The sequence below is a fragment of the Porites lutea genome, chromosome 1 (genome assembly GCF_958299795.1).
Source record: "Porites lutea chromosome 1, jaPorLute2.1, whole genome shotgun sequence".
NCBI classification, from domain to species: Eukaryota; Metazoa; Cnidaria; class Anthozoa; order Scleractinia; family Poritidae; genus Porites; species Porites lutea.
The window spans coordinates 41,898,864-41,923,884 of record NC_133201.1 but is presented as its reverse complement, the minus strand read 5'-3'; the positions used below and the strand labels follow the sequence as shown (position 1 = coordinate 41,923,884).

Sequence of the window (25,021 nt, the reverse complement as noted above, 5' to 3'; positions counted from 1 at the left end):
GAGTTGTTGTTGTCCTTAATGGGTACACGAAGTTTCGGAAAAATAGTCTCCTTCACCTTTCCTTCAAATAGACTATTTTTCCCGAAACTTGTTTACGAATGAAGGACAACAACAACTCGCCACATGGCAAGTTTCACCCAATGAGCTTGGGTTACCTGTGCTTTAACCAAATGGCTACAATTCTGTGAGATTTCCCCTGGAAATAAACAGTCTTGAGAGTCTTTTCTACGTGACCTAACGTAGCCTGCGTAGAAAGCGTTTAAAACAATGGGCGCCCATTATTTCAAGCGCCTGCCGTGCAGACGAGGTCCGACGCCATCATGTCAGCCAAGAAATGACCTAGTTAACAAGAACAACTCAACGAGGAGTTGCCCACCTCCTACACCCGCCGGGACTAGGACCACTTCAAATCAATTCCCCACCCCTGAGCCCCGGAGTGCTGGACCTTTAGTGGGGCCCGCCCTTTGTGAAAGGTAAATCATGCGTAAGTGAGTTTGCTGACCCATTTATGTCCAAGTACATGTAGGACGTAGGCTTTTTGTGCCTTTGTAATTGGTCATTCAAACAGTTGACGTGTTTTAAACGTGTCAACCCTGTAAGACTGTCGGCTCGGACAGTGGAATACAGTTTTTTTTTACTTTTTACAATGTTATCATGTTTTTAAGAACTTTTTAAAGTTCTTGGTTTCCTTGATTGAATTTATACTCAAGTATTTATCCTAATTCAATACCTCACCTCTTGTTAATTCTAATGCGAGCATGTGCAAAACGAACTTCAAATTTATTTCCTTCATACATACAGGAAGTTTGATTAAAAAGAGCAACAGGAAGAAGCTATCACTGAGGCACGTGTACACGATATCGAATAACGATAGCTGAATCATTCAATTTAAGAAACCCACAGCATTGGGAATAACTTAATTGTGCGGATATCACGGACATGGCAACTCAAAAGCAATGTGCGCCCTCTTTTGCCACAATTCTTTCTGTTTTGTCTATTGGGTTTTATTGTGCCGGGTTTTTAAGAGTTGAACTGGAACTAAACAAACAGAAGAAGAGAATCAACGCTCTTGAAATCGCCGCAGAGACTGGGCCTCCATTAAGTGAAGTACACTCAGACGCAATAATAACCAACACTTCTCAGCGTAAGTTTGTTTTTAATTCAGCCTAGATTTGTTTTACTTGGTAAAGTTGACACCTTTTTGAAAGTTTCAGCAACAGTACAGTTATTTATTCTAGATAATATCTTGTTTTTATTCATTTTCCTCGCATTTTCAACTATTGGGATGTTGGTGTTGTTTTGTGCTTGTTGAAGTGACCCTCTCTCCAAAGGTCATTAGATCGCGTTCTCGAACTGATTTCTTGTGGTAATTATGAAAGCAATCATGAAGACAATTTCAGCAGAGCAACAGTTACCTAGTTAAAGAAATCAACATTCAACTGCAATGATCATTTCCTCTTTCATATGTTCACACTTTACCAGATAGCTCTTTCGCCTGCACGCGTAAAAACACACACCAGATAGGGCTTCTGTTAACACATAAGAACGGTGATCAGTTAGGGGCGATTTCCGCTTGTAATGGAGCAAAGCAGCACCGCGCCGATCGCAAAAGTAGAGCGTCACCTGTCGGATGGGTGCTGTGCCACAGTCAGTGATGTAGTGTGAATCGCAGCGGAAGTGAATAAGTAGAAGCAAGGTCTGGAGTGACGACTAGGACGATTTAATTCACTAAACCCTCTCGGCTGGTTGCTTCGGCACGATATTTATACTAGATGACGTGGGAACGACTTGTTCTAGTTCTGTGCCGTTGCTGTTCATACTATGTATACCCTATTATAGTGTGAACGTAGCTTCAATAATTAACTCACGGGTAGCCTGTGTAGCATACGTCGAAAGACTGTATATTGAAGGAAACCAAAAATATCGTTATAAAGGTGACGTCATCAACAACGTTACCTCTTTCTCCAGCTTCTAACAAAGTAAGAAAGTCAGGCCTAGCAGCGTAGTTGACATTTTCCGAGCAAATTTACAAAATTCGCGTTAATTTTTGTTAACGTTAATGTCCGCGCCATTAATAAACTGCAGCGTTATTTTCTGCGACCTTAGTTTCTATCATTTTGCCCCCAAATTCTCGACATACTGCAGACATTCTTGACTTGCGCCCTTTATATTTCAGATCAATCTTTCACAAATTGATTACTGTAAGAACATTTCACCTTCATTGTCGCTGTAAGAAAAATAACCCACAACATCTGCCCCCTAGATTTCGGTCAAGTTTAAATATATTTGTTCCTGTTGTTTTAACAACTTTCGTTTATTTTGTATGTCGTGTTAATTTTTCGTTCTTTTAAAATTTTACCTTGCCTTTCGCGTCACTTTTCTTAGTTGGGAAGTATTTTCCCCTTTTATTCGCGTTAATTAAAGTCGCGCTAATTTCAAATACCTTAATTAACAGAGCGGTAATTTCCTATTATAAGGTATATGAAAAATGTACGTTATTTGAGAGGTGTCAAATGTCCTTGATCTATCCTAATTGTTTTTGACGTAACGGTAGTGAACAAGACTGTGCTTTCATCTAAAAGCAGAAGACCACTAGACAGGTATTATATGACATTTATAATTGTCATTATCAGCCAACAATAATCAAAGAAGAAGAAAATATCCTACAGAAGTCTGAAATCAACAAAATTAGTGATAAGAGTCGATAATAAAGAGTCGGTGAAGAACAGCCAACAGCATCTTGGAAAGGAGTCCAATATAATTTTGCGCAATAAATATCAACCTTGTTTCGAGGCTACTTTCTCAGAAGCCTGGAAAGGATAGATGTTATTTTTTTTATGACGTCAACTTTATTAGCAAGATTTTCGGTGTCATTTAATTTACAGTTTACAATCTACAATCCTCGTTCAGTCTGCAGTCTTAAAATGTCATACAGCGGATGTTAACTTCCCGTCTTCATTTGTCTGTACCTTGGCAAATTCAGGATATAATAGGATTTTTAGTCTAACAGATATTCTTCAAATAGCAGTTGTCATCCGCCAAGTTGTATTTGTGCTGTTTTTGCAAATTTTCTCCACGTCCCAAACAACTGCGCGAACGAAACCTCTTCCACAGGGCTTCTCGGTTGCCGTCCCTTTGTCTGGCGATCGCAACCGTCTTCCAAGTTTGGTCAACCCTTGAACCTGAGTATTGACTTTTCCATTATTTACTCGCCAAGGTTTCCCGTAACCAAACAAAACCGAAGAAAAGAAAGACAGATTTAAAAAAAAGGGAAAATAAACTTGGGATACCTGGGGCGCGATTCAAACGAATTAATTTGATAGGAGTCTGGACAGTTCTTTTCATGAAAACGTAACTTGAGTTGAAAGTGTTGAAAGTGTAAAGTATTGAAACTTGTAATCACTTAGTGGGTAGCCCAGCACCGATCCACCATCACTATAGCCTGCATAGCATGGCGGTTTTTGTCGGGAGCACTACTGACCGGCGAAGCCGCAATAACACGCTCAAGATGCTCCCGCCCTAATCTCCTCGCGGCTTCTCTGCGCTCGCCAGCCTTTATTACTTTGCACGCCCAAAAACCGCCATGCTACGCAGGCTAACATCACTATATCCCACCTGTAATGAGGCTCCACTTGATAGTTTCAAACAACTTTTTGGCCCCTTGTCTTCGGTTTATTATGTTTTGCGCGTATCTTCAATACCATTAGAACAGGTGTTGTGTACCTTGTAATTGATATGTAAAGGAAAGTCGATTTCAAAGAATCCTCTCTCGACCACAGCTATTGCTGTCAGGACAGTCAAGTCTCTCATAGGGACCACATCTCGTAAGCGACCACTTTAAAAAATAACCGATTTGTTTCTCAGTCAAATACTGTTTTTGAAACTCTCTTTTAAGCGACCACCGTGACGGAAAAATCACTTTTTAAACCAGAAGTTCGACATATTCTTATGCCAAATTATTTTTTTTTTCCCGTCATGATCACTTACGATTGTAAGAAAACCACTGCTCAAATGTCACAAAAGTTCTGTGCTGATCAAGTGTGCTGAAAGTTGACTTACTTAGATTGTAATATTACATTGATGCAAAATGTTATTTACAGTTTCAGTCGTTCAGAGTGTTACTATATGATTTGAAACATTATTAAGATCTTTACAGAAGGAAGGTTTCAGTCAAGGTGAAGTGGACCACCTATTTAGCGCCTCAGTTTTTCCGAATTTCTCTTATGGTCTGCCTGTTTATGGCGCTGTAGACTCAGATCTCACGGTCAAACAAACCTTCTGGATAGATGCTTTAAAAGGAAATACAGATCTAAGAGAATGGACATTCGACAACTTTTAGAAAAGGCAGATAAGAAGCTATTCAAGGTACGTTCAGTGAATCCCGATCGCCCGCTCAGTAACATCATTCCGAAGAAGAAAGAAACAAAGTATCTACTCAGAAACAAAAGTGCTCATCGGCCGGATATAAAGACTGATAGATTTAAGAATGTTTTTTGTAAATAGTATTATTTTAAGATATAATCTTTGATCTTTCTATTATTTGTATACAGTATGTCTTATGTATTTTAGATTCCCAACTGCTGATGTAACTTAAAATATTTCTTTTTATCTTAGGAGAATATTGCCTGCGTCGCAGACGCTCTAAACCTTCTCTACTATACAAATGGTTTAGACGAGTGCGTAGGCCGGCTGCAACGCAGGCTAGGGAGAATAAAGATTGATTGATTGATTGCCAGTAGTTTGTTTGCCTAAGTTTTAGCTTGTTAGGTAATAACTTTATGTAATCACGTTAATCAGTTAAGTTGGAGCGTTTTCTATTGATTTTTCGCACACACGACCACCTCCCTTAAGCGGCCACTTTCTCGTGCATCAAGGGTGGTCACTTACGAGAGAGTTGCCTGTATACGAGAAGATCGATTGCGCGTACCGATTGACCAAGTGTACCGGCTGCACAGCGAGTATAGAGTGTAACGGCTGTACCGAGTGTACCGGATGTACCGAGCGTAACCAGTGTACCGAGTGTACTGATCTGCCCGCTGAGTCCCTAACTAACTTGACTGTAAATGTTTTGGATTCCTTTGTGCTTTAAAAAACAATTGGCACACTGCACGTTATAGAACTTTCCAGATTTACTGCGGTTCAGCTCTGTGGTGCACAGCAGCTCAAATGTTTAACATGCGTTTTCTGAGATGAAAAAGAGAGTGAAGAGAGTCTATAGATTTCGTCCCATCGGAAATCAGGTTGAATGACGACTAAGTCAGACCACAGTAATAAAGTCCTCACTCAGTTGGTTTTAAGGATAAAAGACCATAAAATGCTGAACCGGAGAACGGGATTTCTATATTTTGCTTTTGCGCTTAATTACAGTCTGCTAGACTCAACTTTTAAAATAAACAAGCTTCCCATATCTCAAGGTTTTCTCCGACAAGTAGCCACACTATATACTACTCACTGTCATAATGTTCCACTTTATCCTGGACTTAATGATGGTTAATGTTCTTTTGTTCATCTTTTCAGAACTTCAACCTCGGAAAATTCACCATAACAGAAACATGCATTTGTTATTGACTATTATCTTATTTCAAGGATTTACTTTGCGTACCATACAAGATGAACGATGAGGAAAGGTATTACGTAGCAACCTTACAAAAAAACGCGGGAGCGATATCAAGGTATTGTTGGTTTTCACATGACGTCACTAAAATTCAAACTTAAAAACTATCGATCCTACCAAAATTTTACTTTCACGATACATTACGGCAGCTGAAAACTAATTTTCATACAAATTATCGCTTCAAAAGGGTTCTTGGTTTTGTGATAGAGTACGCTTGAATTTCTAAGCTTTTGCGTAACGCGGCATTTACATGACAGCAAAGAGAGTTGTGATGTTGATTAGAAAAAGTATTACTTTAATGTTTGTGAGTTTCTCGAAGAATAAATTCCCGCTTTTGTAGCAAAACTCGGTAACAGATGTTTCTGTTGGTTTCCGTCCTCCATGTTGGAGCTCATCCAGGTGAGCAGCAGCATGGCGTCTCCTTACACATCTCTATAAGTTTGGGTAAAACATTTCCTCGGATATCTCGTATACCAAATATTCCTCTGACCTGAATCTTGGGGAGGGTCTTTGTATATGTACGTCCTTTCATTTCCCAGATTCTGGACTTTATCTATTGAACGGTTTTGATTTTTATTTTGATCTAGAGCGGTTTTCACTTGACTGTCGTAAAACCAAAACCAAAGTAAATACACTAGCCAACCAAAGGGCGTAGTAAAACCAAAACCAAAACCAAAACCAAAACCAATCCTTCATGACTGGCCAATAAAATTAAGCTTCCTTTCGCCCTATGACGTTTTTGACAATTAACCAATCAGAAGGCGCGATCTGTCGTCACTTTGAGATGAGTTTGAGAACTTTCAATCGACCGCCATTTGCATTGTCGATGCAGTTGTGTGAGGATTTTAACGAAGTTTGGAGAACTGTAATTAGTTGAGAACGGCATTGGAATAAATGTTCTGAAGAAAGGATGCTGTGGTGATCTGATTTGTTTTGGAAGCAGAGATTCGGGAACGTAAGTTTGTGTTTTCTTCGGTTCTTTCAGTACACGCAGAACTCGTGACTGCCTTTTTCAGACTTCGCTCAACGTCAGTAAAGAAGGACTTCTTAATTTCACCGAGTTCGGTAAGATTGCGGGCTTTTTTCTGAGTGAAGTACTTTTATTTAGTGGTGGCATGTAAAAAGTTTATTTGCTTAAATTAATTTCCTATCGGCGAACAGAAAGCTTAAGCTTACTTTCTGCGAAACTCTGCACTTGTGGCTTATTGCATTTCCAGCATTTCTGCACAGTCAAAGAAATGAAATGTATTCGATTCTTTTAGTCCTGTTTCCTGTGGCAGTAATGGAAAATTAAGTTTAGAAAACTTTAAGATAGAACGCCTATGGCTTCGAAGTTCGTGGAGGCGAGTCCGAGCGAGTGGCAAACGGCTTGTTTTGGCGGGAAAATTTTGTGGCTAGGTGCTCTAGGTGCCGACAAGAAGGGTCCGATGTGGGAATTTCTTTTCGCAGATATTTAAAAATAAGGTTTAAATGTCTGCCCCACATTTTTGCAACTTCTGCAAAAACCATGGCGTCCCTACTCGCTTCACATACGCCCACAAGTTCTCCTGTCCGTGGAGCGAGTGTGCTTGCGAGCTGTGCAGCAGGTTGAGGCAGAGAAACCACTACCGGCGAACTCTCGCAACAAGCAGAAGAAACGCCGCAACATCAGCTACCTGTACTGCAACAACAGCGACTGGAGGCGCCTCGGCCGTCCCAATGGTGGCAAACAGAACAAAAACTACTGGAGCCACATCTTTAGCGGCAGCCAGAGCCGGTAAGGTTTTGTTTTCTTTTTGCTTTAGATGATTAAAAAGTTATCGAGGTTGTATCGATAAAAAGGATGGTATAAAGGCGTTTTGCTATTGTGTACAAGAGTTCAGTTCCACCTTTCCTGCGCGTTTCTGGTATACATAAGTCTTAATGAAGAAACGAAACCACTTAAGACCGATGCCAGTCTATGAACAACTAAAAAATTTTAGCCAGACGCGATGATTTTTTTTTTTTTGGGTGGGGGGCGGCTTTAGTAAACATCATTGTCCTTGGCCTTCGTCATTTTCATGTAATATATCAAACATGAGATGCAGTGTTTCATCACCAGATGAAACACCGAGAAGAGAGTTGAAAATACGACGCGCAGCGGAGTATTTTTGACGAACTTCGAGGTGTTTCATCTGGTGATGAAACACTGTGTCGAATGTTTGATATTTCTTCTCAAACAAAATCATTTTTGAAGGAGAAATTAAGGATGCAAATACTAAGCAGTGTTTCATCCGATTTCCAAACACTCATTAAACATTAATTTCCTTTGTATTTTCTTAATGAATTATTAATGAGTTTGAGAATTTTGTTTGAAGAAGTGTTCACTTTGATAATTTTTTTGACAATTTGTGAATTTTTGACACTTTAATAACAAGATTGGTTTGTCTCAACACAGACTCTACACTTCATGTGCATTTTAAAAGTGAACGAAACGCAACCTACATAGAGTAAGATTTTTATTTTGCTATTATCCATTTTTTAATAAGGACTTCTCTCAAAGTACATAAGTAGCAATAAAGACATTTAAATGCACAAGAAATTAGACACTTGGTCGACTTTTAAATCAGGGCCAGTGTCCTGGAATATTTTGCATTGCATTTGTGACTGGTATTTTTGTGTTTACCAAAAACAACTGTTAGCTGGCTTAACAGGAGCTATATGGCTAATCAGTCAGTAAGGGGTGTGCAAATAGATGTAGATTGCAGACTGGCACTTCGGTTAGACGAAATAATGCTCCAGTTAGCCTATTTATGGTTAGCTAGCCTATCCATGATGGTAACTACTGGTAACATGATTTAAATTCTGTGTGCAGTCTGCATATGTCACACACCAGCCAGTTAGTGAGTCATGTATCAGGGACTGTGCAGGGCAAGGGATCTGGACCTTTTACGGTTGATGAGGGAAGATAAGTAATGACTTTGTAATTTTAATTAAAGAATTACTGCTGCAAAATGGTAAATGATAAACAAGTGATAAGAGTATGCAAGCTTATACTCCAGGCTTACAGCTATTTCAAGTTCAAATCCAGCTGTCCATCATCTGAAGACTGAAAACAGGGCTTCACTCAACAAAGATGCAACAGAGATTCCATAAACTGATAATAAATAATTTACAGTCTTCAAAATTAGTCATAAAGAAATAACAGAAACTCAAATTTTATTTCTAGCCATTTCATAGAGTTAAATTTCACATTTTTGGGGGGAAGCATGCCACTGATCCTGCTTAAGTTTTCCTTTTTTCTATTTATTGTTTGTTCTTTTTGCAGCAAAAACAAAGAGGTTAAAGAACGAGCAAAAAACATCTGAAATGAATGAATTTGTAAATAACTACATGTGTAAGTTAACTGATGAGGAAAAAAAACTACCGTTTATAACTAACCATGCAAGGGCCTTGAAAGCCTACCAGCAAGTAAGTAACATCCATCTCATGTAGATGTGTTGTAAGAGTTATATAATAGATATTAGAGCGGTTTTCACTTGACTGTCGAAAGGGATTGGTTTTGGTTTTGGTTTTGGTTTTACTACGCCCTTTGGTTGGCTAGTGTATTTACTTTGGTTTTGGTTTTACGACAGTCAAGTGAAAACCGCTCTAAAACGAAAGTTAGTGAGTATAAAGTTTTTCTTGTTGGGCTGATACTGGGGGAGGGGGGATGGGGTGACAGCCCAAACAAACGCTGTTTGAGCAGAACCATATAAAAACAGAATTCCTCCTGAAAATCGCTGGAATATCGTCCCGAATTTTTGGGAGACATTCCCAGAAAATCTCAGACTTCCTAGAAATTTAACTTCCTTACCTCGTGTCTCCCGGAAAATTTCCCAAGCTTCCCGATCATTGGCAAAATCTTCAGATTCCCAGAAGAATTTTTATTTTTTTATTTTTCTCCCAAAACAGCCCTTCTTAGAGTTGATGCCCCCCATGGCTGATAAGAGGAATTTTTTTACAGTAGAATTTTACCTTACCATAACCAACAGAACTTAATGCATAATGACGTAACAGTGTAATTAATAAACCAGTAAATCATGAACAACACTGTTTTACCATAGGCCAGCTCCGGTAAAATATATATAAAAAATCCTTATAATAAATTATAAATATAAGAAGAAAATAAAGTGGGGACCAATCAAAGAACTGGTGTACATAGCAGTGGGTAAACAAAACTTGCCAGGAGATTCTACAAAACTGTTACTGAAATCTTTCATATCATGTGATATTTCAAAATGTGACAAAGGTTTTTATACCAACATTGAGGGTGAAGACCGGTAGCTCACAGACAAACAGTTCGTTTCTGAACCACTTTATATTTTGAAGTCGGTGATCAATTTTTGTTATCTTTCTTATAAACAATGTATTTATTTTGATGTAAACTGATAACAAGAACCATTACCTGTGATCAGAAACCTTAGTTTTTGCAAAATATTTGAACCTATAACATATAACATCCTATAACTGAAAAACCATTAGTACAGCTAGGCAAAAGTTGGTATTTCCTGTAGGCAGTACATTGCAACATATTGATGACGTGCAAATTAAATCAGCTAGTGCACAAGTGCACAGAATGATCCTTTCTAAAAATGTTAAAAATATTTTCAAACATTAAGGTGGCAGAACACAGTTTCTGATACCTGCACCCCGGGGTGGGGGGGGGGGGTACTCCCATCTGGCTTTTAGCCAGACATTGAAAACTGGCCGTCCAGAAGGCATGTTTTTCCAAAACGTATAAGAGATTAGGTGAATTTTTGTTGTGTTTCTTCCAAAAATGGGTGTCCATAGGACGGCTGGACACCCTTCTGGCTAAAACCTTGACTCCCATACATTACCTATACAGGTATGTGCCGCCCAACAGGGTGGTGATTTTGAAGCTCCTGATTTAGAATGGGGTATCCATTACAGAGGCGTTTTCTAGAATGGGGTATAATATTTCGAACGCGAAGCTCCAGTTTTGTAAGCAGCCATTTGAAATTGTTCAAGAACATATTGCTTTTAAAAATACGGTTCAACTTACAAACTTTCTTGAACAGAGTCTAAAATATTGGTCCATTTCTAGAACGGGGTATCAGTTCTAGGGTGAATTGTAAAACAGGGTATCAATTTTAGGGCAATTTTTTTTAGAAAGGGGTGCCAATTTGAAGTCCCGGGTGGCACAAACCCACCAAAAAAATACCCAAGTGCCCCCCCCCCCCCCCCCGGGACCTGCACGGCATTTGACATTATTCGAAAAATTTTGCCAAGCATCAGTTAAAGGATAGACTATCATATTTTGATACTAAAATTGGCGTGTGTGTCATTGCCATGGTAACATGACTGGATAAAAACATGCCTTTAAAATCAGGTTTTGTTCAGTTGCAGGAAATTAAGTTATAGGAAAGAAGTTATAACTTACTGCTGTCTGAAGTGTCTCCCTGCCAAATTTTATGAATTTCTATTGAGTGGTTCTTGAGAAACACGCGCCTTTCCGAGAAGGTCGAGATGGTAAAAAAATCATCCATTCACAATCAACTGCACAGTTCACTATGAATTCACTATTTTCTAACATTTTCCTTTTAATTTTTAGCGACAAACAAAGAGTCAACCACCAGTATTACAGCCAGACGTCTGCAGGGAGCCATCTGACATCATGGCCCTGCTGGAGCTTGAGGATGTGTTCCCTCACATTCATTTTACAACTCTACAAGAGTTGTACAATGACTGTGGGGGCAACACATCCCAAGTGGCCAACTTTCTTACGGAGGACACAGCAATTAACTTGTCTGATGATGTGTGCAGTCCAGTGCTGAATTTCAACACTAGATGCGATGATCTTCCAAGTTCAAGTACTTATGAAGTTGATTCACTCTCTGCCTTGCTCAGCTCCCCATCAGTACATAGTGAGGGGAGAAGGCCATTCAGGTGTCCACACTGTGGGCATACGTACCCCTCCGGGGACTATCGTTTCTGCCCACGTTGTGGGCACCCCTTGCAAGGAAGACCTCGTCTGTGAGGCTTCCATTTCCATAAAATATCTATACTCTCCCCAGCAGTGATTGTAAATTCTTCGAGGTAGGGTTTTTTAAAAGACAAAAGGTTTAAAGAAATGTTGCGGTTAATTTGAATTCCTAGAGGGTTGTGTGGCCTCTTAAAAATCACATTGGTGGGAAGGTATGGATATTTCGTGAAACAAAACATCAGCCACCCTGTCAATGCAGCTACTGAAGCAACCGAAGTCAACACCCTGATATGAATAACAATTTGGTGATCTTCTTACCTCCACTAGAACATATTAATCCTTTCTAGGACTGTTAAATTTGTCTTGGCAGTCAGAGGGAATTTCATTTGAAAGTTTTCAGTTCCCTCAATGTGTTTTCTTGGTTGCATTGAGAGAGTGGTCATAAATTGCTCTACTTGGTAGTCTTGTTATAATTCAGTTTGTTTATTCATAAGGGTTGCCAGTCAAGATCAATTGTAGTAAAAACATGTTTTCAAAAGGTCATATGTCAGACAACTATATCAACCCATAAAAAAAATTAAAAGACAAAGGTGGCTTATAATTTTGAACATAGATTCCCTTTATGCAAAGTCAGTAAAAATTTTAAAGAGGCCAGTAAAAAATATTAGGGAAACTGAAGGTTCAAAAATACAACTGGCAACCCAGTTAACTAACCTCTACAGACTTAGTTAAGAATTCAAACTTTTGGCCTTTTCCCCTCCATGCATGTACTTTTGTTATGTCTCATCAATGAATAACCAAATATTGATTGACTAACTGATTCAAATCAGAAGGAAGAGATTGGCAACTAATCCTCTTGTAATCATCTTGGCTTTTTGATAAACAATGACTTTTGCTAATTAATGGAAGAGTTGGGTAATGCAAGGAGTTAATACCATTGCACTCAGGATTTAACTTTATTTTCCTTTTTTTAAGAAACATTGTATCATTAGAGGGCCGTCTGATAAAGACGAGACGATTAGGTTGGCGACAACCATTTTGTATTGACAACTAAATGCCATTAAGACATCATCGGCAATAAGAGTTGTAAACAACTAAATGCGAAAATTGTAAGTTGTCAACAACTAACCAGTTGTGGGAAACTGCTCAGTTGTCGACGTTTTTCAATTTTCGCATTAAGTTGTCGACAGCTTGTCTTGTAGACGATTTTTTTTTGGTTCTTGATGACATTTAGTTGTCAATAAAAATTGGAGCCCGATGTCAAGATTTATACTCTGTGTCCATGATGCACGTTTAAAGGTCATTATTAATTTTGAAGGCATCCAGTTTCTTGAAACAAAAAAGTTATGGTCATTAGTGGTATATATGAACCCAATTAATTTGTTGAAGTAAAGGTCATTATTTGAAGGCATCCAGTTTCTTAAGAAAAAAAAAAGTTATGGTCATTAGTGGTATGAACCTAATTTGTTGAAGTAAGATTATTATTTGAATACATTCAGTTTTTATTAAAAAAATGTTAAGAGAATTATTTAGTGATATGAACCTTATTTGTATAAAGGTCATTATTTGAGACATCCAGTCATTTGAAAAAAAAAATATTATGGTCATTAGACTGGCTTTCACTTGTCTGTCAAAAGTGATTTGCATTTACTTTGGTTTTGCATTACAACACTCAGTGATTGGCAAAAAACTCGTGCCACTTTCTCAACCAATCAGAAGTAAAACCAAAACCAATCGTGACTTGCTCACGCAAGTTTTCCTACGTTTCGTGTAATTGCTTCGAGTTTTGATTGGACAATGGATTGCTCTGCGTCCTTTGTGATTGGCCAGAGTAATTACTTTGGTTTTGGTTCGACGACACTCAATTGAAAACTGCTCTATGGCAAAAAGAGCGGAGCCAAGAATAATCAAACACTACATAACCCCTTTGTAACAGCCCCCCTTTCCATTGAAATAATACTCAGTTCCTTAAAGGGCCCTAGTCAGCCACACCTTTGTTTTTGTTTACATGTGAGACTTTGGCTATTTTCTTTTTATTATTCGGAGCATGTTGCAATGAATGGAAATCACTTTGAAATTACTTAAGATGATTAAACACACATTCAGGAACACAACTGACTGTAAAGCAATAAGATTTCGCTTCACCATGCAGTAATAATTTCAATGGCATCGAAAATGGCGGAGGCTGACTAGGGTCCCTTAACATACCTATCAGGCAAGTAATGATAAAATCCTCTAACACAGCAAATCTGCCATTGTTCTATTTCATGTTACATGTAAGTTTTTGTTTACAACAAATTATACTGAGTAACAAGAACAAGAAATGAACAACAAAATTGTATAACAAAAGAACAACAAAATTGTAGAACAAAACTTAAAGTAAAGTTACATTATAATTAAAGTAAACAAAGCTTTGCAAATTAGAGAAAAATAAAAAAATTGAAGATAATTTGCTGTCATTTTTGAGTCGGAAATGACCTATAATTAGCATTTGAAAGATGGTTAATTAGTCAAAAAAGGTAACATTGGCCTGTTGTAAATTTTGCTAGTATGGAGGAAGTGTCCCGTTTATTAGTAAAATTGTAAAGTTGAATTAGTTTTCCTTCAATGAACAGTTTGAGCTATGAGCAGTGTTGTGAACAGCAAAAAAACAAATTCGTAGCTACCAACACAGATTATCTATGACTGTACTTGCCAGCACTTGCGATAGAAATTCTGGACGCTGTGTAAAGAAACCTGAGAAAATGCATTAACAATAGCAAATGGCATGCTGGCTCTTAGCAACTCAGGCCATCTTCTAACATACATTTTTGCGCTATCAAAAACTAATTCTATAGGATTAAAATCGTAAGAATATGGCGGCAGCTTAACCAGAGTTATATTTTTAGGTGCCAAAATGTTTCTCAAGTCTCTTTCATTGTGAATGGATGCATTATCCATTACCAGAAACGAGTCTCTTGCCATTAAAGGAACAAAATATTGAGTCATACCGTAGTTAAACTGAAGTCTATTAAAGCTTCCGTAGATAGGATATGCTCCAAGAACTCCCTCGTTGTATCCGATCACACTCAACACAGACATTTTCTCTCGCTCGTCTCCGCGTTTGGTGACAACGGAAACATTGGCATTTGTATGGCAGCGTCCAATAGTTCGCACTCCATTCGCGAGTTGTATGGCAGTTTCATCGGCAAAATACAGCTTCCTCGGATCTACAGTTCGTCGCCAATTCACAAAAGCCCTTCGTCGAGCATTGTTCTCGGGTGTAAATCTCTCCAGGGGAACTTTTGATGCCTTGTGGCGCGTCAAATCTAAACTAAGAAGAGTTCTGCAAATGGTCGGAAGAGAAGGTACTTCAGCAGGAGGTAAATTCAAGTCGTCTCGTAGGGCTGCCTGCATTTCGCACAGATACATAAATGGATCGTGAGTAACAAGGGCTTCTAGATAGGCTACTTTCCAGGGCGGCATTATCGTCGGAGGAGAACCTCGGTTTCCCGGGTCAAAAAGGCCAGTCGTCAAAAACTTGTCAGTGATTTTTCTCGCAGCGTCGTACGTGCACAAGTTTTCTGCAGCGACAGCGGCAAAACTACCAGTACGAAGGTAGGAGACGGCAATTTGGTATCGCTTCTGCAAAGGGAAGGCTGCTCCTTTCTTGAATATTCCACCTTGTTTGTTAATTCTCCAAGCCATCGCGCGCCACAATCTCTCTAGATGTCGTCTACACGGTGACCATTTTCGTCCGGTGTTGTTGACTGCTCCTCGGTCTCGAGAACAGACGAAGAAACTTCCAGAGATCCTTCAAAGGTTCAGCAACCGACAGAAATTCCACTAGACCATGTTTCAGCGAGAGTTCGTCAAAAAAAAGAAAAAGGGAAACAAACAACGAAAGCAAACTATCTTCAATTTTTCATGACTGCAACTGCGAAGGAAATTGCGTGAGTGAAACTTGAGTAAAACCAAAACCAAAACACGATTTGCGTTTACTTGCGAATTTGATTGGCTGAGAAAACAATGCCTCCTCGCTGATTGGTAGAGCTATTTTAAGGAGCCAATCAGAAGACGAACCAAAACCAAAACCAAACCAATTCCTCAATTACTTTCGACAGTCAAGTGAAAACCGCTCTATTTTGAATGGCGTGACACTAAAAACCAGCAATAGTCAACAGTATCTTGCGGAAATTATTTTTCATTCAACTAACGAAAAAAGTTGGGAATTAAATTTTGTTTTGCAGACCCTCTAAATATAAGTACCGTAGGTCAATACTTTTTTTCAGCAAATTAAGTGTATCATGACAGTATAATTAATTCTCGCTTGTTGCACTACCTCAGGAGGAGCTTGCTCCTTTTTTTGTAACATGCTCTGAGGTCGAAATTAACCCAACCTTAGAAAGTTTGTTTGCAAGTTCGTTTGGTTCGTTAAAAGCTCACAGTTTATTAATGTTGTTGATTAGTTCGAAATCTTAAATCATATTGAAAGAAGATTTAAAAATATTTGCCCTTGGTAAGACGTAGTTAAGTTCCTCGATCCCAAGTGATTTGTTTTACATTCCTGGTTCACTATTGCCAAAACTTGATTTCGGACTTATCTTAGGACCTGTTTACATGGAGGTGGGGGACCCCAGACAGGTGAGGTAACATGTAGTGGCATGGTTACCCCACCTATCATGTAAACGTGATCAAATTAACATGAGAGATTGTATGGATAGGCAGGTTACCTCACCTACCTAGGGTCAGCCACCTCCAAGTAAACAGGCCCTTAGGGTGAATAAAATTCATACAGCACACCCACTTAGGCTTAGTTTGCTGAGAATTATTAAGTACAAAGTTGACAGGACTACTTTAAGAAAACTTTACAAATATTTGATGCGAAAACGCTCCGTTTCTTAGTCAACTTGCTGTTTGGTAGTGCAACACAGTTTTTATCTTAGCGAATGCAAAAATGACTAACCATTGCTCTAGCTGCTGCAATTACTAATCACGCAAAACCACTTAACGCCATTTACGTGGAGGTTATATTTTTATCCTGTCGCGCATTTATAATGTATATTTTCAGTATTTTCTGACGTCGTATTCAAACCCAGGGTCCGATCGGGCTCTGCATTGCACGGCGAAGCTTTTTTTTTATCCTTCCTAGTTTATGTTTTATTACTTTTTGCAAGTTTGAAATAAACTGTTTTCTTTCTATAAGGGAAGAATATTTGTCCAAAAAAACAATTCAACCTCTCTAAGGGTAGTAAAACACATCTCTTTTCCGTTTACAGTTCGCCCCTCCGTATCTCTCGATCCAGGACCTTATTATTTCGTTCAAGGAAGTAACGCCATTCTTCCTGTATGTCACGTGACTGGCCATCCCACACCAGTGGTCACGTGGAGCAGATCATTTGGTCAGCTACCGCAGGGGAGGGTACAGAGTAACAACAGTGTCATCAAAGTTGTTAGTGTCCGTAAAGTTGATTCTGATAATTACCTCTGCACTGCGACTAATCTGTTAGGAAGTGTCGTAAAAAGAACTCACTTAGTTGTGGTCTCCCTCCCTCAGTTCATCGTTAAACCTCGCGTGAAAGTTGTTGCATTTCTTGGTCTTGTTATGACGTTGAACTGCAGCGCTACTGGTGATCCTCAGCCCGTCATAAGCTGGAAAAAACAAGGATCCCAGCTGCCTCGTGGAAGAAGCCAGAAAATCAATGGCTCGTTAGTGATAAGAGGCATTCGAAAGGAGGATGCAGGAAATTACATTTGTGTAGCAACAAGTGGAGGAGTATTCAGTGTAGAAACTGGGACCTACATTGAGGTTCAATCTCCTACTAGAGGTTAGTTATGATCATGATTCCTAAGAATTAATTCAGAACAAAGATTTTTAATTTTACCCTGTCCACTATATAGTTTCTTTTTCGGTTGATGACTCGATCTTTCTACTACAACGGATAGCTCAACTTAGGTAGTTCTCATTAATAAACGTTTTGCTTTTCGTGACAAATATAAAGCAAGATCCTTTGCTCATTGTGATAAGCGATAGGCCAATACATTGCTTGTTAGTTTAAATTTTTCTTGTTTATTGCAGTTTTAAATTGAACCACTAATAGTTTTTCAAGGAAATGGATTGAAGCAAATAAATAAATAATTGATTGTAAGTATCAAATTAAAGCAACTTCATGTCACGTATTTCTACTACGGATCTTCACTTATGAAAGCAAAAAACTGAAATTCAACCGTAAAAAAGCCCTTAGGTTTGACTGCACAAAAAGGATTTCAAAGAAAACGGCCTTAGCAAACTTTTAGCCACTGAGAAAGAGGAAGAAAAAACTATACAGGAGCTGGTATGGCCGAAGTGGAATTGTTCTGAGTATCTATGTAGCAATGCAAAATTGATTTTAAATTAATTTTGAATTATTGGAAATCTCTCACATTTTCCCTTTTGCCTCTGCGTCATATAAATTTAAATGTCGTCTAAATCTGACGAATGATTATTTTAATGGCCCCAAGTTCTCAGACGGAAAATAAAGGCGAAGGCAACCTGGTACTTGCTGTTCCATCCGAAAAGGTTGTTATTCCTTTACTAAGAATAAGGAGCGAACCCTAGAAAGCACAAAAAGGATCTACGCTATATAACGTACGCCTTGTTTTGTTGTTAGTTTCTGTTCTTTAGTTTGTTTATTTTTTCATGGCAAGAAAAAAGCTCGCACAAAAACGCTCGCTAAAAAGGCTGCAAGCTTCACTCTCTGGGACGAGGCAACGTATATCTTCGCTTTAGTGCTGTTTACAGCACAGCGACTGTCCAGACAAGTTCTTTCTTTCTTGTTTTATAAGATTGCTCTGATCTGTTCAAGTCTGGCCATGCTCAGAGTGGAGTTTACTCTGTAAACCCTGACGGAAAAGGATCCTTTAATGTATATTGCGACATGCGCACTGATGGTGGAGGGTGGACCGTGTTTCAGAGAAGACAAGATGGCTCGGTAGACTTCTATCGCGGCTGGAATGATTACAAAACAGGCTTTGGTCAGCTGACAGCTGAGTTCTGGTTAGGAAACGACAAGATCAACAGACTGACAGCCGCTAGACCCAGTACTCTGCGAGTGGAGCTAGAGGACTGGAACGGAGTAAGAGTATACGCCAAATATGGCAAGTTTAAAGTTGGTGATGAGCAGGCGAAGTATCGACTTGAAGTGGGTTCATATTCAGGGACGGCGGGAAATTCGTTAGCATATCATAATACCATGAATTTTAGCACAAAAGACAGAGATAATGACAGATGGAGTAGTAACTGTGCTGTGCGCTGGACTGGTGCCTGGTGGTACGGCAGATGCCACCACTCCAATCTAAACGGAAAATACCTTGGAAGAAAATCTGATAACAGAGGAGCCCGTTGGGATGGCTTCAGAGGTATTCTTTCACTTAAATTTACTGAAATGAAACTTAAGCCGTCATCTTAGAAAGAAAGCCATGCAGTTACACGACTGCCTCAACCTGGTTTTTCAGTGTAATTTTTTTAAAAAATGATGAAGTTATCTGTAGCACATGTACAGTTGTATGGTTATAACTCAGTAGATTATTATGATAAATAGTTCCTTTTTACCCACTCTTTCGCAAAACGAGAACTTTTTCATATACACTGAGGCTTGGGGAAAGCTTCCGAGAATAAAGTCAGTCTGCCTGAGCTGCAACCGACAATATTCAGAAAAGGTTTTAAACGCAGCCTTCAAGAAATTCAATTCTAAGAGAAATCTATACAATTTAACGATTGTAGGCGGCTACAATCTAAACAACCCGGGAAAGAGAAAAAGATAACAGATGACGACGTTAATAATTTGCTTGAACTTTGCTTGAACATTTTAAATATATATTTTGAAGTAAATTGTAGCTGCCGTAATGTTCGTCTGTACCTATTCTATTAAGCAAAAAGATTCAAATACACCGTGATAATGCCCATTGTTTCTCCTCGAACATAACTGTTGTTTCCAATTTCTCCCGGGTATTATTTACAGTCGTTCCAAGATAAAAGCCATGCATTCTGGCGCTTCCTTGCATTTAAAAATTATTAACAATATTTTCCACGTTGTTCCACTTTAACCTGTTGAGCAACACTGAGCATTGTCTGCATATTGTCTGTATAACTACACAGCTGGCAGGACGTTTTGTAACATGTTTCACAAAAGTTTATCTAATTACCATAGTTTTACAAATGAAGGAAATTGATGTTTGCAAATGATATATCAAGGAAGTTAATTGTAAAATTAAAACCGATAGTTTTCCCTACAATTTTCCGCTGTGACATCACAACAACGCGGAAGGCTTATTATAATCGCAACAGCGGATCATTATCTACAACTTACTTTGTAAATAAAATGCTTAGAAAGCTTCAACCAAACTGACCCTTAAATATATCAGAAACTGCCTGCATGATCACGACTCGTTGGCTATCTACCATCTCATGTCCATAGGCTCCTGACAATCTATAAAAAAACTTACCTTCGAACCCAGACTTATTTTTGAAAGTTTTTCTTCTCTAACCAGATGGCTTCAATTCTGTGATATTCCCCCTGGAAAAAAAAAATGAAAAAAAAAAAAGAGTCTTCTCCACGTGGTGCGACGTAGCCTTCGTAGAACCCATTGTTTCAATCACCTACCACGCATGCTGGATCCGACGCCATCATGTCAACTAAGAAATGACGTAGTTTAATAACAAGAACACTGAAAACTCAGGAGTAGCGCGCCCCCTACACTCGAGACTAGGACAGCTTCAAATCAACCCCCCATCCCAGAGCAGGAAGTGCTGGACTTGCCCAAGGGGACTGCCCTTGGTAAAGGATAATCCATACATAACATAATTGATCGATGAAGCGCTGCGGCACATTATTTCATTTTCCCTGTTATAGGTGCGGCTCTTATTTGAGAGCGGCGCTTATTTCAACTACTCAGCTACGGGTAAAATTCTGAGTGAGGCGCGTACCAGGTACGCACAATTTAATATAATTTATGTAGGGGATGCTCTTCGTCTCGCTTAGGGGTGTAAATTTCGGATTTTGATCTCACGTACGGTGTTCTGGGCAAAACGCCATCATATTTAGCTGTGAAGGTCTCGTGAAGGTCTCGTTAGGGTTTGCACGTGAAAAAATATAAAAATATGTGTATTGTCTGTGTTTTAATATGGTCTCTTTTAGGGGTCAATAAAAGCATGGGCTACGCCCATATCGGTCTCTTTTAGGGCTTTAATTCAGAATTTCCGTCGAGCATCCCCACCCCTTTCATATGCTGAGTCCCCCCCCCCGGGGGACCTGTCCTCACCTCCGGTGAGGAATGCAACGTCTTTGCGGACCTTTTTTAAAATTTATTTATGTTTTTCGAGAGATATTCTCAACCAGCATGTTTTTTTGCTGCTCGATTTACATTGAGACAACCCAAAACTCCCTTGAGGAATGCAACGAATTTGCGGACCTTTTGTTTTTCAGACTATCATTATCCCTTTCAAGAGACTCTTTGTCCTGTGACACTCTTCGCGAGGCTGCAACGTGGCAGCCTAATAAAGCCGTGCGCGAAAGTTCTAAGGCAGAATGGATCTCGAATCGATGTAACATAAGGTAGTGTACTAAGTAACTTTTTTGACGTAATGCAGCACAGAGATGCATTGTTTTCATGCGAACGCGTGATACAGAACAGAGAATCCACGAGCCTATAGAACAGAGAATCCTGGAGCCGTATGCTTTTTTGTGAGTCCCGTGCTCATCCCGTCTTCAACCAATCGTCGGGTGGATTCATTAGCATCATTTGCATCATACGCGTATGTAGCTGTCGCATTTGCCTGCTGGAATTTTTTATTGCCTGACGTTAAGAGAAAATAATAACGCCGCAAAAGACGCGGACGACTGCATCGGCGAACAATAAATCTTTTTTTCCTGAAAAGTAGACTTCCTAAGCTTCAAAAAGAGACCAAATATAAATCTGCACGTTAAATATTCGCCGACTTTAATATGATTTTTCGAGGATTCTAAGTTCGCTATTAAGACCACTAAATTTTACGCAAAATGACCTGTGCGCAACTTTGGACAAAAACACGAACTTCAATATCTCGAAAAATATGCTACGTAAAGTTGGGATTTCTTTAAGTAGGACGGTCATGGCATTTCTAAAATAAATTGAACAGCGCACGCGAATAGTTAAAATCTTTGCTAAAAAAAAAAGAATTAATTGAAGGCATAACAATAATAAGACTAGCCAGGGAAGTGGGGGTGTTCCACTGTCTTAAGACAGGGCGGGGACTCAATACTACGGTAAGAAAACAATAGTGCTCTCCATGGAGGCTCTAGCTTCATATACTTAGGCACCTACTGAACATATGTTCCCTGGAATGATGGAATAGCCAGACAAGTCCAAGCCCCTTCTCATATGTTTTTACCGTAAAATGTGCCCAAAATTAACCGGTAAACTAAGCCCTAGCTTTGTGAGTGAGATTTTGCATTGTATGATCCATGTTTTGACCTACTAATACCAGAAGACTATTGCAAGTTGATTATCAGCTTTCACGTGTAAAATACTTAATCCACGAGTAAGCCAGAGGCACCCTTTGATTGAAAAGTGCTGAAACCGTGTTTCTTCTTGCGGCCGGCACAGTCACATTTTAAAAGCTTGTTAAAGGATTCCATTAATGAATTTATTATTTTATTACTCGAAAGTTGAATCCGTCGGTAGCTGTAGATTTCAGATTCACCTCTACATTCTTGCATTCGTAATGAGCCATGAATTCACACGCGAAGCTGTTATGAAATTTCTACCGGCTCAGTTTCCCTGAATATTCGAAGCAATTTTATACATTCAAAGATTTTCAATCTGACCTAGTACAGAGAAGTTCTCTTTGAAATATTCACTGCTCATTACGCATGCAGGAATGCCGATTTGAATTTGAGACTAGTTACGGGAACGACAAACGGATTTATTTTTCAAATAATCGGAGCTCCACCCGCGCGCGAAGCGCGCGTGGGAGGAGCCCCATAGCTAAGGAAATGTGGCAATCTACCCATCCCAGAAAATTGGGTAATCACGTGACCGTACATCGAGCGATCGAGCGAGCCACCGTCCGTCCGCACCCCAGGCATACCAATGTAAAATAACTCAATCAACAGGTATGGGAACCCAAATGCAACTCAAGGTTTTATTTGGAAGGAAATCACATGGCCGCCCGGACTCTTAGAAAGAAAAAAGTCCTGTCTTTTTCGGCGTTATTTTTTATGTGTACACTAACGTGGATAACAGAGAAAGAGCTAGAGCGAGTTATTGAAAATTCGTTGGAAGAAAAAACATGGAAATTCAAAGCGGCGGTGAGAAAATGAGAAATGCTAGCGGCCAGCGAGGTGAAAATGAGCGACAGTGAAAAATAAAAGCGAACATGAACAGTGGAAACAAAATATTGGGTAAGCACATACGACAATTTCTCCATAAAAATAGTGTGTAGCTAGGAAGTTTGACGTTTTAGTCGTACAAAATTGTGTTGTAGTCGTGCAAAACAACGGCAAGGGAAAGACAAAAAAAGCGTGCTGCACGTGCAAATTTGCTTTTTGCTAATTAGAAGAAAAAGTAGGCTGCACGTGCAATTTTTTTTTTGCTACTTAGATCTATTCTAAAGTCTTGAAGCCATTTTCATTGTCGTCCCCCGTTTAGCGTTACACGATTTAATATTTTTTGTTTACACGTATTATTAACCAGAGCTTCGCTTTTAGCCCTGGCTAAATCTATATATTAGAATCTTGGGGGATACGCTTGACCTGCCTTAACTTGACTGTAAAAGTTATATTAATTGCTGAAATATGAAGTACAACTCTGTGTTTGATTTGTGACGATATTTCATTTGGAGATATTCTGATATTCATTTTTCATGTACGCCGGAGGGCTAATTTCATACTCGAAAGAGCGCCGATTTAGCGTTTTTCAAACTTTGCCCGATTTCTTAAAACATAAAAAGCCGTTACAAGTTTTGATGTGATTTTTATAAATAAGTGTACTGTAGAGATTATTTTGGCAAAATATGAAGAAAGTTAAAACTTCACGACTGTCAACCGATTTTCAAAATTACAGACATTGGCTCTTAAGGAACTGACTTCATTAGTTTGGTTTCTTTCCTTCTTTCAAACGGTAATTATAAATTCGCTGATGTAAGCTGAGTCTTGTGCATTCAGCTGTTTTGGGGGATTTTTAATTTCTTCTTGAATCGTTTTTTGTTGCTTTCGTTAGACTGCTCTGATCTCCTAAAGTCAGGCCGTACTCAGAGTGGAGTGTACTCTGTGAACCCAGACGGAAAAGGATCCTTCAGTGTATATTGTGACATGCGCACTGATGGTGGAGGATGGACCGTGTTTCAGAGAAGACAAGATGGCTCGGTAGACTTCTATCGCGGCTGGAACGATTACAAATCGGGCTTTGGTCAGCTGACGGCTGAGTTCTGGTTAGGAAACGACAAGATCCACAGGCTGACGACAGCTAGACTCAACACACTACGAGTGGAGCTACAGAACTGGAACGGAGTAAGAGTGTATGCCAAATATGGCAAGTTTAATATTGGTGATGAGCAGGCGAAGTATCGACTTGAAGTGGGTTCATATTCAGGGACAGCGGGAGATTCGTTAGCATATCATAATAAGATGGCGTTTAGCACAAAAGACAGAGATAATGACATTGACTCTCGCAACTGCGCTGTGATGTACACTGGTGCCTGGTGGTACAAGGGTTGCCGGCTATGCCAATTTAAATGGAAAATACCCGGGAAACAAACACGATTACCACGGAGCCCCCTGGTTTCATTTCAGACCCTTTCTTTCACTTAAATTTACTGAAATGAAAATCAGTAACAGGATTAGTTCAACCTTTTAATTCAGTTCATTGAAAAAAAAAAAAATAAACAAATTTGTTCACAGCGCACTGTATCGTTACAACTAAGAAGAAAAGTAATTTTTTACCCGCCCCTTTTGATTAAGTACGTACTAAAAGAGAAATTGTCCAGAGGAATATAATGTACTCCCAACCTATTTTGTGGAGACTGAATCCTTTGCATTTGCTTCGTAACGTAACTTGACAAAACAGAGCCTAAAGTAGAGCATTCGTCAGCCTCCACAAACAAACTATATGTATCTCTGAAACCGTGGAATTTATTTTTTATATATTGCAGTACGTACACTGTTTCGACTTGCCGCGCGTTCAAAACAGCTCGAGTTATCGATGGTAAGATAATGGAGAAATGATCTCAAGGGAAACAAAGAAAACTTCGAGTTAGCGGGAGGTTTGAGTTTATACCGTACCGTTACCGAGCGTGTAACATCAAAGCACAAGCATAGGCATTAATGATGTTCATCTCACTTTGACTGGAGGATTGAAAAAGCTTCCTTTCTGCTTTTTGGTTTGAGATGATTCTTTACAGGAATTTCGTGGTTTTCAGAAGATCACGAAAATCTTATACCCCGAAAAATAAGTGTCTCTCTTTTCTG

At 39.2% G+C, this 25,021-nt stretch overlaps 1 pseudogene; it reads left to right on the top strand.

Moving 5' to 3' along the window:
- Positions 1-912: 912 nt before the first annotated feature.
- Positions 913-24,410, top strand: LOC140929909 (uncharacterized; annotated as a pseudogene).
- Positions 24,411-25,021: the final 611 nt, after the last annotated feature.